General features: G+C 45.3%; 1 pseudogene; it reads right to left on the bottom strand.

The window, feature by feature from the left end:
* The window catches only part of LOC138095461 (BTB/POZ domain-containing protein KCTD2-like), a 40792-nt pseudogene that overhangs the window by 27194 nt on the left and 178 nt on the right, over positions 1-13420 (bottom strand).

Below are 13420 nucleotides of genomic sequence, written 5' to 3'. Positions count from 1 at the left end.
CAGCCAGGGCCAGGTTGGATCCCACAGCTGAGGAGCCAAGGTCCCTGTGCTCTGCTTGCTCCTACATTGCCTCTGTCCACTCCCTCTCTTCTAGCGCCTACATCTAGGAAAGAGAAAAGACGATAAGGTATCACCCTACTGCACCCTGAAAATCAGAGCCCAGGTAAAGGCCCAAGGAGTTCTCAGGACAGAGTCATTTCTGGGTGGCTGGTCAGGGGCTATTGCATAAACATATCAGAGTTTCAGACAGTCTATCAGAGTGCCAGGGGCAAGATCTATTTTTGATCACTGACATACAGGGTGTGTCCTACTTTTAAGGAGCTGGAGAAGGAAATGGCAACCTACTCCAGAATTCTTGCCTGGAGAATTTCATAGACAGAGGAGCCTGGTGGGCTGCAGTCCATGGGGTCACAAAGAATCAGACATGACTGAGTGACTAACTTTCATTTTTTCAATAACTGGAAAACTATATTTACATAAGAAGTACATGAAATTGTGATGATTTACTTTGGCTAAATCATGTTGGCCCATTCAGTATAAAGTTCTCCTAATCTAGTTAATGGAATCTGATTACAGTTGATGGGTATTTTAACAGAGCAAATCTTTCATCAGCTGTTATTTGAGCATCTACAACTAGGCAGTAGTAAACAAAAGTCTAAGTCAAGGTCTCTGCTGTCAGCCAAAGCACATGGAGCCTGCTCAGGGAGATGTGATCCATATACCCAAGTAGACAAATATTAAGCTATGAAAGAGCCCGTTGAGTACAGAATAACATAGCCATTGTTGTTTAGTCGCCAAGTCATGTCCCACTCTTTTGCAATCCCCATGGACTGTAGCCCACCAGGTTCCTCTGTCTATGGGATTTCCCAGGCAAGAATACCAGAATGGGTTGCCATTTCCTCCTCCATGGGATCTTCCAAATCCAGGAATTGAACTCGAGTCTCCTGCATTGTACGTGGGCTGTTTACCATCTGAGCCACCAGGGAAGTAACATAGCCATTAACTCATGGAAATTCCAAGGTGGGAAAGTAGTTCACTTTGGAGGACAGAAGACAGAACAGTTCACATGAACTGGTTCAGTCGAACAAGCACAGCCCACTGTACTCTCAGGAGATGTGGGCTGCTCCCACTGAAGGCTGGGCAAAGGTGAGGGGCAGGCAGAGGCTAGACAGAATCACAGGAGCGTGACATCAGCAGTCTGGCTGAGTAGCTGCTTTATGAAGCTGACAAACCACCAATGTTATGCTTGAAAGTGGCTACAGGAAGATGACTGAGAAAGAACAAAGCAGGGCCGGTACATGTCAGGAAGGTCCAGGTCTGAAGAGCTCCAGAGGTGAGAGGTTAGTTGGTGGTGCAGGAGGAAGGTCAAGGAGAGAAACACTTGAGACTGTATGTCTGTAGGGGAGAGAATGCTGGGATGGCATGACTTTACAGGGGGTCGACTTGTCTGTTTGTCTGATAGGCCCTCAGTCCTGCAGTCTTAGAGCCAACAGATAAAATACAACCACACTGTAAGTCATCTTAGAGTATGATCCTTATAACAAAATCTGGAATATCTTTGGAAGGACATTGGGGAAACTAGTTGCATTAATTGCTTTCAGAGAGGAGCTCTGGGTAGAATAGGAAGAGAGAGGGGATACCCTTTGAACTTTGAACCAGGTGTTAACTCCAAATCTTTTTTTCTTTAATTAAAAGATAAAATCCATGTGTGTTGGAAAAAAACAAATGAAATAGGAACAAAAGTTTCTAGAGTACAATCTTCACAGGATCCTCCATCAAAAAAACAAATAAGCAGGGGCTTCCCTGGTGGTTCAACGGCTAAGACTCTGCACTCCCGATGCAAGGGGCCAGGGTCCAATCCCTGGTCAGAGAACTGGATTCCACATGCCGCCAACAGAAAGATCCTGCAGGCAGCAGGGAAGATCAAAGATCCCAACTAAGACCTGGCACGGCCAGAAAAAGAAAGCAAACTCCGGAAAATTTTAAACAGACTTATTGAGGTGTAAAATTGCCATACAATAAGCTGCACATATTTAAAGCGTACGATTTGGTATGTTTCAGTGTGCATTTACATCTGCAGAACTATCAGCATGAAAGACATTCATTACCTTTAGAGATTCCCTCCCTCGTGCCTTTTGATGTCCCTGTTTTACATCCCGCCCCATCTTTCTCCCATCTCCAGGCAACCAGAGCACTGATCTACTTTCTATTAGTTTGCGTTTTCTAGAATTTTATATAAATGGACTCATATAGTATGTACTCTTTTTTTATTTTTTGGCTTATTTTACTCAGGCAAAATTAATATTGAGATCAACCCTGTTGCTTGTATCGATAGCTTATTCATTAATAGTGATGGATTAGTATTCCTTTTTTCTTTTCTGGCTGTACCACGTGGCTTGTGGGATCTTAGTTCCCTGACCAGGGATTGAACCTGGGCCCTAGGAAGTGAGAACATGTACTCCTAACCTCTAGATTGTCTGGGAAGTCCTGAGTAGTATTCCCTTTCATAGACACGCACCTGGGTAAAAATCTAGGCGCAGGATCATATGTTAAGTATTTTGAACTGAACAAGAAATGGCCAACGTTTTCCAAAGGGGCACTTTCAAAAGCAAAGCATGAGCATGTTTTGTGGTTGTTCTGTATCCTCCCAAGCTGGCAGTTTTTTAATTTTCATTTTTCAGTTTTATTGAGATGTAGATGACATACAGCATTATATAAGTTAAAGATACACACCATAATGATTTGATTTTCATCCACCATAAAGTGATTATCACAATAAGTTAAGTGACCATCTGTCATATCATATAGGTACAAAATTAAAGAAAGAGGAAAAGTGTTTTTCTTGTGATGAGAACTCAGGATTTACTCTTTTACTAACTTTCATAAATATCATACAGTGGTATTAATTATATTTATCATATATATTATATCCTGCTGGGACAGTCTTTTAAACCCTCAAGTTCCTATTATGTACATAGTAATATCTCATTGTGTTTTCAATTTGAATTTCCCCAGTGACTAATGATATTGAGCATCTTATTTTTTTTATTTGGCTTCACTGCTTGGCTTGCATACTCTTCATTCCCCAACCAGGGACTGAACTCAAGCCCTAGCAATGAACCACTGGACTGCCAGAGAATTCCCCTAGCATTATTTCATGTGTTTATTTACGATTTGTATATCTTTCTTGGTGAACTCTTTATGTATTTCGCTCACTTAAAAAAATTGTATTGTTTATTTTTTATTATGTTTATTTACTTTTCATTGATTGATGATTGGTTTACAATGTTGGTTTGATTTTTGTCATACGTCAACATGAATTAGCCATAGGTGTACGTATGTCCCCTCCCTTTTGCACCTCCCTCCCACCTCCCACCCCATCCCACGCCCTAGGTTATCACAGAGCCCCAGTTTGGGTTCCCTGAGTCATACGGCACATTCCCGTTGGCTACCTGTTCACATATGTTGGTGTACATGCTTCCGTGCTGCTCTGTCCATTCACCCCACCCCCTCCCTCCTCCCCCTCCCCCTTGTCCATGTCTGTGTTTCCATGGGTGCCCTGAGAATAGGTTCATAGTACTATCTTTCTGGATTCCATATGTATGTGTTAATATATGACATAAAATGTTTCTAGTTTATTATTCTTTAATGTTGAGAGTTCTTTATACATTCTTTATATAATTCATCCGTGATTTGCAGGTACTCTGTCCCTGTTTGTGGCTTTTCATTTTCTTAACAGTTTCAAGGAGATATTTCTAATGTTGCGCAGTTAGGTTATGAACTGTTCCTTTTATGGCTCATGTTCTCTTCTCTCTGCACTCTGCCCTGGTAACTCCAGCCACCTTGCCCTCCCTGGACTTCCTGGACTGCCAGCCCGTCTCCTCAGCTCAGGGAGACGGCAGCGTTCTGCCTAGGTTTCCTCTCTCAGTACTGAGGCTTGGAGACAGGGTTGCAATCCAGGCAGTAAGCGGGGCTAACAGCAGTGCTTATTGCATCTGTTTCCTGCGCTCAGGAATCATGGTCCTTTGTTAGCTGATGCCTGATGTCTTAAGTACCCTTGCATTTTTCGTGCCTTTTGTCTGTTTTGTTTGTTTCAGGCAGGTGTGTAAATCTGGTTCCTCAGGCTCTATCTTGGCTAGGAAGCACAAGTTCCCTCACACTCTGCTTGAAAGTTTGATAGAATTCAACTTAAGATACATATTTATTTGGCTGCTCTGGGTCCTAGGTGTGGCACATTGGATCTTCGCTGTAGCATTTGGGATCTTTAGCTGTGGCATATGAACTCTTAGTTGCAGCATGTGGGATCTAGTTCTCTGACCAGGGATCGAACTTGGGCCCCCTCTATTGGGAGTGTGTTGTCTTAGCTACTGGACCCCCAGGGAAGTCCCTGAACAGTTATCACTTAATTTGGAAAGCCTGAGTTGTAGGCACTCACCTAGCTATCATGGGATATTGGCAGAATTAGATGAAGGCTCCCAGGAGACAGCAAAGAGACGCATCTGCAGGTTGTAGTCTGACTGAGGCTTCCCTGGGAATTTACGAGAACCTCACCTAGGCAACATCAGGAGTGAATCCTGGAGAAGACAAGCTGCAGCACGGTGAGGGATTGACAGCACAAGAGTAGGAGGCAAGTATTAGACGTGTGGCAGTTATGTGGTTGGGGAGTACGCTGCTCCGTTTTAATCTGCTTCTCACCTTGGTCTCGCAGTAGGTCAAAGCAGACCATATCTGTGGAGGAAGAAGTGAGTCCTCAGCTGATCTAGATGGCGTGGCGTAATGGGGGAGAGAGGAATTTTATCAATACCTGGTCCAGATAGGTCACGTCCAGATTATAAGCTAGGTCACAGGTGTGATCCCTGAGTTAGGAAGATCCCCTGGAGGAGGAGGAAATATTCAATATTTTTGCCTGGAGAATCCCATGGACAGAGGAGCCTGGGGGGCTTCAGTCCATGGGGGTCATAAAGAGTCAGACAAGACTGAACGACTAGAGCAAGAAAGCAGGTTCACCTGGGTATTCAGTCCTCAGGCACAAAGGAAGGAGCCAGAGGAGGCAGATCCTGATGAAGCTATCCTGGAGTCTGTCTCTTGGGTTACGCTGCTCCAGTTCTGCCTGGTGGCTGTCTGGAGCAGACGCAACAGCCTGGGATCTCCCTGAACCGTCCACCCGAGGACTCTGTTTGCCCGCCTTCTGCAATAGATCTCCTCTGTCCTCTGATTATGACTTCTTCCTTGGTTTGCTCCCTTGCAGGATCCATTCTCCAACAGCTCCTTGAGAAAGCATTCATGGGAGGTAAACTCTTTGAGATTTTGCATGAAAGTTGTCTTCATTTTACCTTCTAGATACTTTGGCTAGGTGTAGAATTTGAAGTTGAAAATCATTTTTCCCTTAGTGTTTTGAAGATGTTGCTTCACTAACATGCTTTTTTGTTTTTTTTTTTTTCCTGGCCATGCCTGGCACACGGGATCGTAGTTCCCAGACCAGGCATTGAACCTGCATCCCCCGCTTTGAAAGGTCAGAGTCTTAATCACTGGACTGCCAAGGAAGCCCCTTCACTAACTTCTTGATTCCAGTGATGTTACTGAGCAGCCTGAAACTACTGATTTTTGTTCCTTTGTATGTGACCTTCCCCCCCTTGAAGCTTGTAGAATCTTCCTTTGACTTCTATGTTCTGGAATTTCACAATGATGAAACTCAGTGTCTACTTCATCTATGGGTCTTGCTGCTTGATCACTCTTTTCCACCTGGAAATTGTGTTCTTCACTCTGGAACATCTTGAATTATTTAGTTGATGATTCTTTCCAATTCATTACCTTTGTTTTCTTTTTCTGGAGTTTCTATTATTCAAATGATGAACCTACATGCTGCTGCTGCTGCCAAGTCACGTCAGTCGTGTCCGACTCTGTGAGACCCCATAGACGGCAGCCCACCAGGCTCCCCCTGTCCCTGGGATTCTCCAGGCAAGAACCCTGGAGTGGGTTGCCTACATGAGTTATCCTCTAATTTTGTCTCCTAGTATCCATTTCTGTCCTTCATACTTTGTTTTCTCTGAGTTTTCTCCAATTTTGTTATTCTATTGAGTTTTCCATTTCTGTCACTATGCTTCTTTGAATTATTTCTTTATATGGCATCCTTTCCTTGTTTCATGGATCCAATATCATCTCTTTTCCTTTTGAAATACTAATGATGATTAAGAAATTTTATTTTTTTAATATTCTTTCCCTTCATGGCCTGTTTTTCCTTCAAGTTACTTTTTTTTTTTTTTCATTCCTCTTAGTTTTGGTCCTTATCTTTCATGTGAGAAACTTTTGTTAGTTGTTTGGGATTAACTATTTACTATTAACTATTACTCCTTATCAAGAGTAGAGTCTGAAGGGGTGACTGGAAGCTCCGACTGTAAGATTGGGTATTATTGTATCTCAGCCAAGGTTTTCCTCAAGAAACAGCCTAAGACTTACACACAGGGGAGTGACAAAGTGACCCAAAGAAGCAGGAGTGGGGACGGTGGGAGGGAAAATGGCAGCGCACAGTATCAGTGTCAGACATGTGCTGCAGCGACCTGTGCTCTGTTTCACGGCATCTTCTGAGTCCCGTAGAATGTGTCTCAGCTGTCCAGTCAGGGGTCCAAAGTCTTCGAAGGTATCCCCACAGGTATTATCTTCCCTAGATTTCTGGCTTCACATTCCTCCGTGCTGATGCAGAGTGATTCTATTGACCCAGAGTCGTCAAAGCAGCTTTGAGACAGAAAGCAAATTCAGGGATGAGATAGGTCTAGATAGGGATATTATAGGGAACTGGCTCAGGTGATTATGCCGAGAAATCTCACGATGTGTCATTTGCAAACTGGAGGCCAGAACAACCAGTTGTGTAATTCTAGTCCAGGAACCGGGGGAGCCAATGGCGTAAGTTCCAGTCTGAGTGTAGGAAAAGACAAGTAAAAAAAAAAAAATTAGGCAGAGAGAGTAAATTCTCTTGTCTGCTTTTTTGTTCAAACTCTCAACAGATTGGATGAGGCCCAGTATCTGCTCTGCTTCCCTGGTGGCATAGCAGTAAAAAATTCACCTTTCATGCAGGAGACACTTGAGATGCGGGTTTGATCCCTGGGTGGGGAAGATCCCCTGAAGGAGGAAATGGCAACCGCTCCAGTATTCTTGCCTGGGAAATCCCAAGGACAGAGGAAACTGGAGGGCTACCATCTACAGGGTCACCAAGAGTGAGACACGACTGAGCATCCACACAGTATCTGCTCAGTCTACCAATTCAAATGGTAATCTCATCCAGGAGTATTAATTAATATCTGGGCATCTTGTGACTATTCAAACTGACACAGGAAACTATCATATTTGCTTGGGAAGCTGTATGGAGCTTGATGGAACAGTGGCTATGACTTTGGGTAAAATAACAGCTGAGGTCAAGAGGACTAGGAAGCAGTGCACAAAAGGTGTCTGATACATTGATCCTGAGCTTTACTGAAGGGTGACCTGGTTGGACCATTGTTAGGAGTTAGGAATGCCCCCTGTGGGCCTTCCTCATAGACCTATTAGATTCCTCAAAAAGAGTCTTCCAATCTCGTACGCAAAGGTAAACGTCACGTTGCCAGCATTCTGAGAACCAAATTGGGATTGCGGGTGTGCCCAGTCGTGTCTGAATCTTGGCAACACGATGGACTGTAGCCAACCAGGCTTCTCCGTCCATGAGATTTCCTGGGAAAGAATACTGGAGTGTGTTGCCATTTCCTTCTTCAGGGCATTGTCCCGATGCAGGAATCAAACCCCTCCGGCCTGGCAAGCGGATTCTTTACGACTGAGCCCTTGGGTCAAGACGACCGGAATCATCTCACTTGCTGAGCATCTGGCCTCCAGATCTCCTGATTTTCAGTGTGGTAGCTAGGCCCTCCGTGTGCCTAGCATCCTTCAGACCAGAGACTCTCTCTTTAGAATAACCTCCAATCTCCTGCTGGGATAGGATCTAACTGCTTCTCAAACTGCTGTCACTCAGCTCTGTTTATTTTACCCTTCCCTTTCCCACTTAGTCCCAGTGATCCCCAGTTCTGGTTTCTGAGCCTGCTGAGTGTAAGTTGGGCTGGATCTTAGCTTTCTCAGGCCTGCTTAATTTTAAGAAAACCCTCATCCATCTATTTTCCAGCTTTGGAAATTGCGTTGGTCTCTTGTGTTCTTTCCCTGATGAGTTTATGGAAAGAAGGAAGGAAAGAAAGGGAAAAGAAAAGCTGTTTAATGCAGCCTGGGGATGGAGCAAAATTAGCTGCATGCATGCTGTCTGCCATGTTAGCTTGGAACTGGCTACACATGTCTCCTTCCTTTGTGTCCTTCTGCTTTAATTTACATGTCACCTCCTCAGAGAGGTCTTCCCTGACCACTCAACCTGTGGTTAGGCCTTCCGTCAACATACCTAACTGATGACTACTTGGTATTTTCTTATGTACAGACTTCTGCCCCATTAGAATGTACGCTCCATGAGAACAGGAACCCCAGTCTACGCAGCATCCTCAGCTTCTAAAATAGTACCTGGTGGGACTTCCCTGGTGGTCCAGTGGTTAAGAATCTGCCTTGTAATGCAGGGGACACAGGTTGGATTCCTGATTGGGGAACTAGGATCCCACATGATGCAGAGCAACCGGGCCTGCAGAACCACAACGCAGCTATGGAGCCTGAGCCCTCAGAAGCCCCAGTGCCACAACTAGAGAAGGCATGCACCACAGTGAACATCCTGTGTGCTGCAGCTAAGACCTGGCACAACTAAATAAATGAACATTTTTTAAAAAAGGAATAATGTTTAAAAAAAAAATAGTACCTGGTACATGGAAGAAACAAGAACTGTGTTTGGAAACCTTTTGAGTATCCGAGTTTCAAGCCTGCATGTGATGTACCCTGGGAAAAAGAAAGACCGCCGTGTGTGAAGGAGCAGGGTGTATCCAGAAATAAGAGAGGCTGCATGTAAGTCACGTGAGTGTGAGCAGCAAGAGAAACTGCAAAGAGCAGGAGCAGAGCTGTGGAATCTGGAAAAGCCTGTAGTTGAAAACTCTGCCTCTGACATCAAGGTCATCCTAGGTTTTGATTGAGCCTCTGTGATGAGTTGGGCTGACCCTAGAAGGGAGACACCCCAGGAAGCAGTGGATGTGTGGGACAGGACACAAGGTGGGAAGCATGTCTGGCTGGCTCTTCTTTAATGGCCACCAGAGGAGAGGAGGGCAGAAACGGGAAACAGGCTCGCAGAGCTGCAGGCACGCAAGGGAGCAGCTCTGTCCTGCAGTGCGAGGCCACAGCCCATGGGGACCAGGAGCTGCTGCCCATCTTATGTGCCAGGGACCCTTATCATCAGTCAGAGACACTCCAGGGGCCGTTCACATCTCTGGAGGTCCTGAGTGTTGTGTGACCTTTATTTCATTAAAAAAAAAAAAACACATCAAAAAAGGTACAGGTGTTTGGTGCAGCCAATGCAGATGACATATACACACATTTTTTAAAAAGATTTTTTGGATGTGGGCCATTTTCAAAGTCTTTGTTGAATCTGTCACAGTATTGGTTCTGCTTTGTATCTTAGTGCTTTGCCTGCGAGGCAAGGGGAATCACAGCTCCCAGACCAGGCAATGAACCCACACCCCTGCATTGGGAGGCGAAGTCTTAACCACTGCATGCCAGGGAAGTCCCCACAAAAACACTTTTTTAAGTTACCTTTCTAACAGTGGCAGCTTTTAGCCCAGGAGATCGAGTTTTTTCCCTTTTCTTTCTTCATTAAAAGGGTAATACCTTCACATGGTTCAAAATTCAAACGTCATGAAAGGATATAGAGTACACAATGCCCTTCCCACTTGATTCTCCACCTTCCTCTCAGGTCTCCTCAGAGGTGACCAGTGTAAACAGATCCTTGCATCCGTCCAGAAATATTCTCTACCCATCCAAGTTTTTTTTTTTTTTTTGACAAGATTAAATAGGAACAGATCTACTTACAGCGCACGGAGAGGCCTTTCCTCTGAGTAAGTCAGGGCTAAGGGCTGGGTTCTTCATTTTCACTGGTAAACAGAGACAGTAGTAATAGGAGCCTGCAGGGGCGGGGGAGGGAGTGACCTCCTCTCGGTTCACTGGCAGATCACTTAGCACGAGAGGGACTGTGGTGGAAGTGGACTGTGGTCGGCCACGTGTCAAGTGCTCTTTTTAGGACAGAGCTAGTCTAGCTCCGGTGGGTTTTCTTGGTGTCTTAGTGGGAAAGATTGAGGGCAGGAGAAGGGGACGACAGAGGGTGAGATGGTTGGATGGCATCACCGACTCGATGGACGTGAGTTTGAGTGGGCTCCGGGAGTTTGTGATGGACAGGGAGGCCTGGCATGCTGCGGTTCATGGGATCGCAAAGAGTCGGACACGACTGAGCGACTGAACTGAACTGAATTAGTGGCAGAGAATCAGCCTGCCAATGCTGGAGACACAGGTTCGATTCCTGGGTCGGGAAGATCCCCTGGAGAAGGAAATGGCAACCCACTCCAGTATTTTTGCCTGGAAGAATCCCATGGACAGAGGAGCCTGGCAGGCTACAGTCCATGGGGTTGCAAGGGTCAGACACAACTTAGCAACTAAACCATCATCATCAGTCTAGCTTTAAAGAGGATAGCTAAAGGCACAGTGTTGATATAGCAAAAGAAATCATGACTGTCATATGTGAGGTGATAGGGAAAATATTTCCATTGGGTAGATAAGGGCCTTCTCTGAAGAAGACGTTGTATGCAATGTAAACTTGGAAGAAGAAAGCTGTAAGCCACCCAAGATGTATCTTCTTAAAAGAAAGTCACTCCACAATTGAACCGTGAGTAAAACAGGAGAGCTAGAGGGACTTCCCTGGTGGTCCAGTAGTTATGAATCTGCCTGCCAACATAGGGTTCCAATCCTGCTTCTGGAAGATTCCACATGCCGTGGAGCAACTAAGGTGTGTATGCATGCTAAGTCGCTTCAGTCGTGTCTGACTTTGCAAATCTATGGACTGTGGCCTACCAGGCTCCTCCGTTCATGGGATTCTCTGGCAAGAATATGGGAGTGGGTTACCATGTCCTCCTCCAGGGGATCTTTCCGACCCAGGGATTGAACCGGAGTCTCTTATGTCTCCTACACTGGCAAGCAACTAAAGCCCAGGTGCCATGACTACTTAAGCCCATGTGCCTAAAGTGTTGTTCACTGCAACAGGAGAAGTCACCACAATGAGAAGCTCTGAGCACTGCAACCAGAGAGTAGTTCCTGGTTGCTGCAACTACAGAAAGCCCACACACAGCAATGAAGACCCAGCACAGCCAAAAACAAAACAAACGAACAAAACCAGAACTAGAGAGCTAGAGTTCCCAGGTGGCATGCTAGGCGATTAATAGCAATAGGGTGGAGGATGGGGAGCAGGTCTGGGGATTAAGTTAAAATGGATCTGACATCTCCCAATTGGAGGGATGCCAGATTCTGAAGGTGCAACCCTTCAATGAAGTAGGGGAGAGAGCACCTGGCAAATCAGACAGCTCCCACAATGGGAGATCCAACTGAACCCATCTGGCAAGGGGGCAGTCTTGGCCAAATACTGGGAGAGGCAAAAGGGAATGGGTCTGGAGTCAGACTACTGGGCTCAATGCTGATTCTAATATTTCTTAGCAGTGTGGACCTGAGCAAGTTAAACTCCTTGTGTCTCAGTTTCCTAACAGAGATAATACACAGTGATAATAATAGCCTCTCATAGGGGTGCTGTGTGATCACCTAAATCAACCTCCAATGAGGGCTTAGAACAATGCCTGGTGCATAGCTTACTCAATGTTTTTCAGTCATACCTATTTTTAATAAGGACCTGTTCAGGCCAGTTTTGCTGGCAGAGAAGTACTCTGTGATGAACCAGGACAAGCAGAATCATAGAAGGATTTCAGGTAGGGCTAGGAGGGAAAAGGTTGGGAGATGAACAAAGAACACACAAGGACAAATCAGTAAGGACGAAGACAAAAAGTTCAGGGTGGGGCTATTTTAGAGAACATAGCCTGCAGTAGGTCTACAATGTTCAAAGTTAGATTGTGTAAAGGAATATCTCTTGGAAATTAAATGGAGAAAAGCTGAATTTCAGTTAAAGAAGCATTCCTTTTGTGTTCACTTAGAGCTCCAATTACACTGTTAAGGAGAATGGCCAGTTTGCACAGAAGGAACCCTAAGATCTATATAAAGTTAGGAGATTTGAGTTCTAGCCCTAGTTCAGTCCTAAGTAGCTGATGCTGTACTTAATGAACAACTGTATTGTTTTGAAAAGAAGGGGCCAGACCTAGTTCCTAGGCCTCATGAATATTTCACATTTTCTGATTCTAATTCAAGAAAAGAAAACAGGGTCTTAAGAGAATTTCAGAGTTGCCCACCTTTCCCCAAGACTCCTTCCCTCAAATCCGTTAAGACTAAGAGCGTCTAGTGTTCCTTTCCTTTTTCCCAGGTTCCTTGCCAAAAGGAGCAAGATTTCTAAAATGCTGGCATTGGGAGAGAGCCACTACTTTTCCTTTTTCCATCCATTTCAGGAAAGTTTAGGTTTTCAGTTATTCCTCGGTCTGCCAAGAGTTGCTTCCGGATTTAAGAAGTAAGGGGAGAGGGGGGCGGGGAAAGATTTGCTTAAAGCAAGTGAAGCTTGTTTTGCCTGTGTTCTGGGAGAAGGTGGTTGGCAGGTAGACCGTGACTGTTCAGCTTCAAACTATCGCTTTAACAAACACTCCCTGAAGGGTGGAATCTGGCCCAGCCAGGATTAAGAGATACTGATTCACAAGGCCGAGGGACCATGTGCATACTAATACACTTTCATAAACGGTCAACAAGAAGCTTACAAACTCTCAAATAAGTGGCATCTCAATTAGGATGCTTGGCTAGGGGGATGTGCTGGTTGAAAAATCACTTGGCTCTAATTCTTTGACCTTTAGGGAACGCTGGGTTGTTTAGAAGAAAAATCTTGAGTTCTACAGTTGAGGAGAAATGGCTGTTGCCCAAGGGCTATGAACCTGCATCTTGTTTGCCCGTCATCCTGTCAGTCATTTTCCAAAAAAAGACAAAAATCTGAAGTCAAAAACACCGAATTCCAAGTTTTTTCCAAGGGCGAAGGCCCCATCTCTAGGACACTGTACTAATAATACTGGCCTAGCCTATTCCGCACCTGGGACCCCCTAGTCTTCTCCGAGGGGTCCGCACTGCGGGGCGCAAACCAACAAACCAGCTCCAAACCAAATATTCCATCGTCAGCCAATCGCTGGCTGGGACCCCTCAAGAAAACCCGGGACACCTACAGAAGGTGAGTGGCATTAAGGCCAGCCTATCCAAGGGGAGGCAGCTGAAGGGGTGGGGTCAGAATTAGCCAATAGTTTCCAAGTGGTTGTTGTTAGGCGGGAGGAAGACGCTTGCGAGCGTGCGTGAGGCCTCTCCCCGG

The sequence above is a fragment of the Capricornis sumatraensis genome, chromosome 19 (assembly GCF_032405125.1).
Source record: "Capricornis sumatraensis isolate serow.1 chromosome 19, serow.2, whole genome shotgun sequence".
Taxonomy (NCBI): Eukaryota; Metazoa; Chordata; class Mammalia; order Artiodactyla; family Bovidae; genus Capricornis; species Capricornis sumatraensis.
Note: the sequence above shows the minus strand (reverse complement) of the source record. Positions and strands in the feature narration are given on the sequence as shown.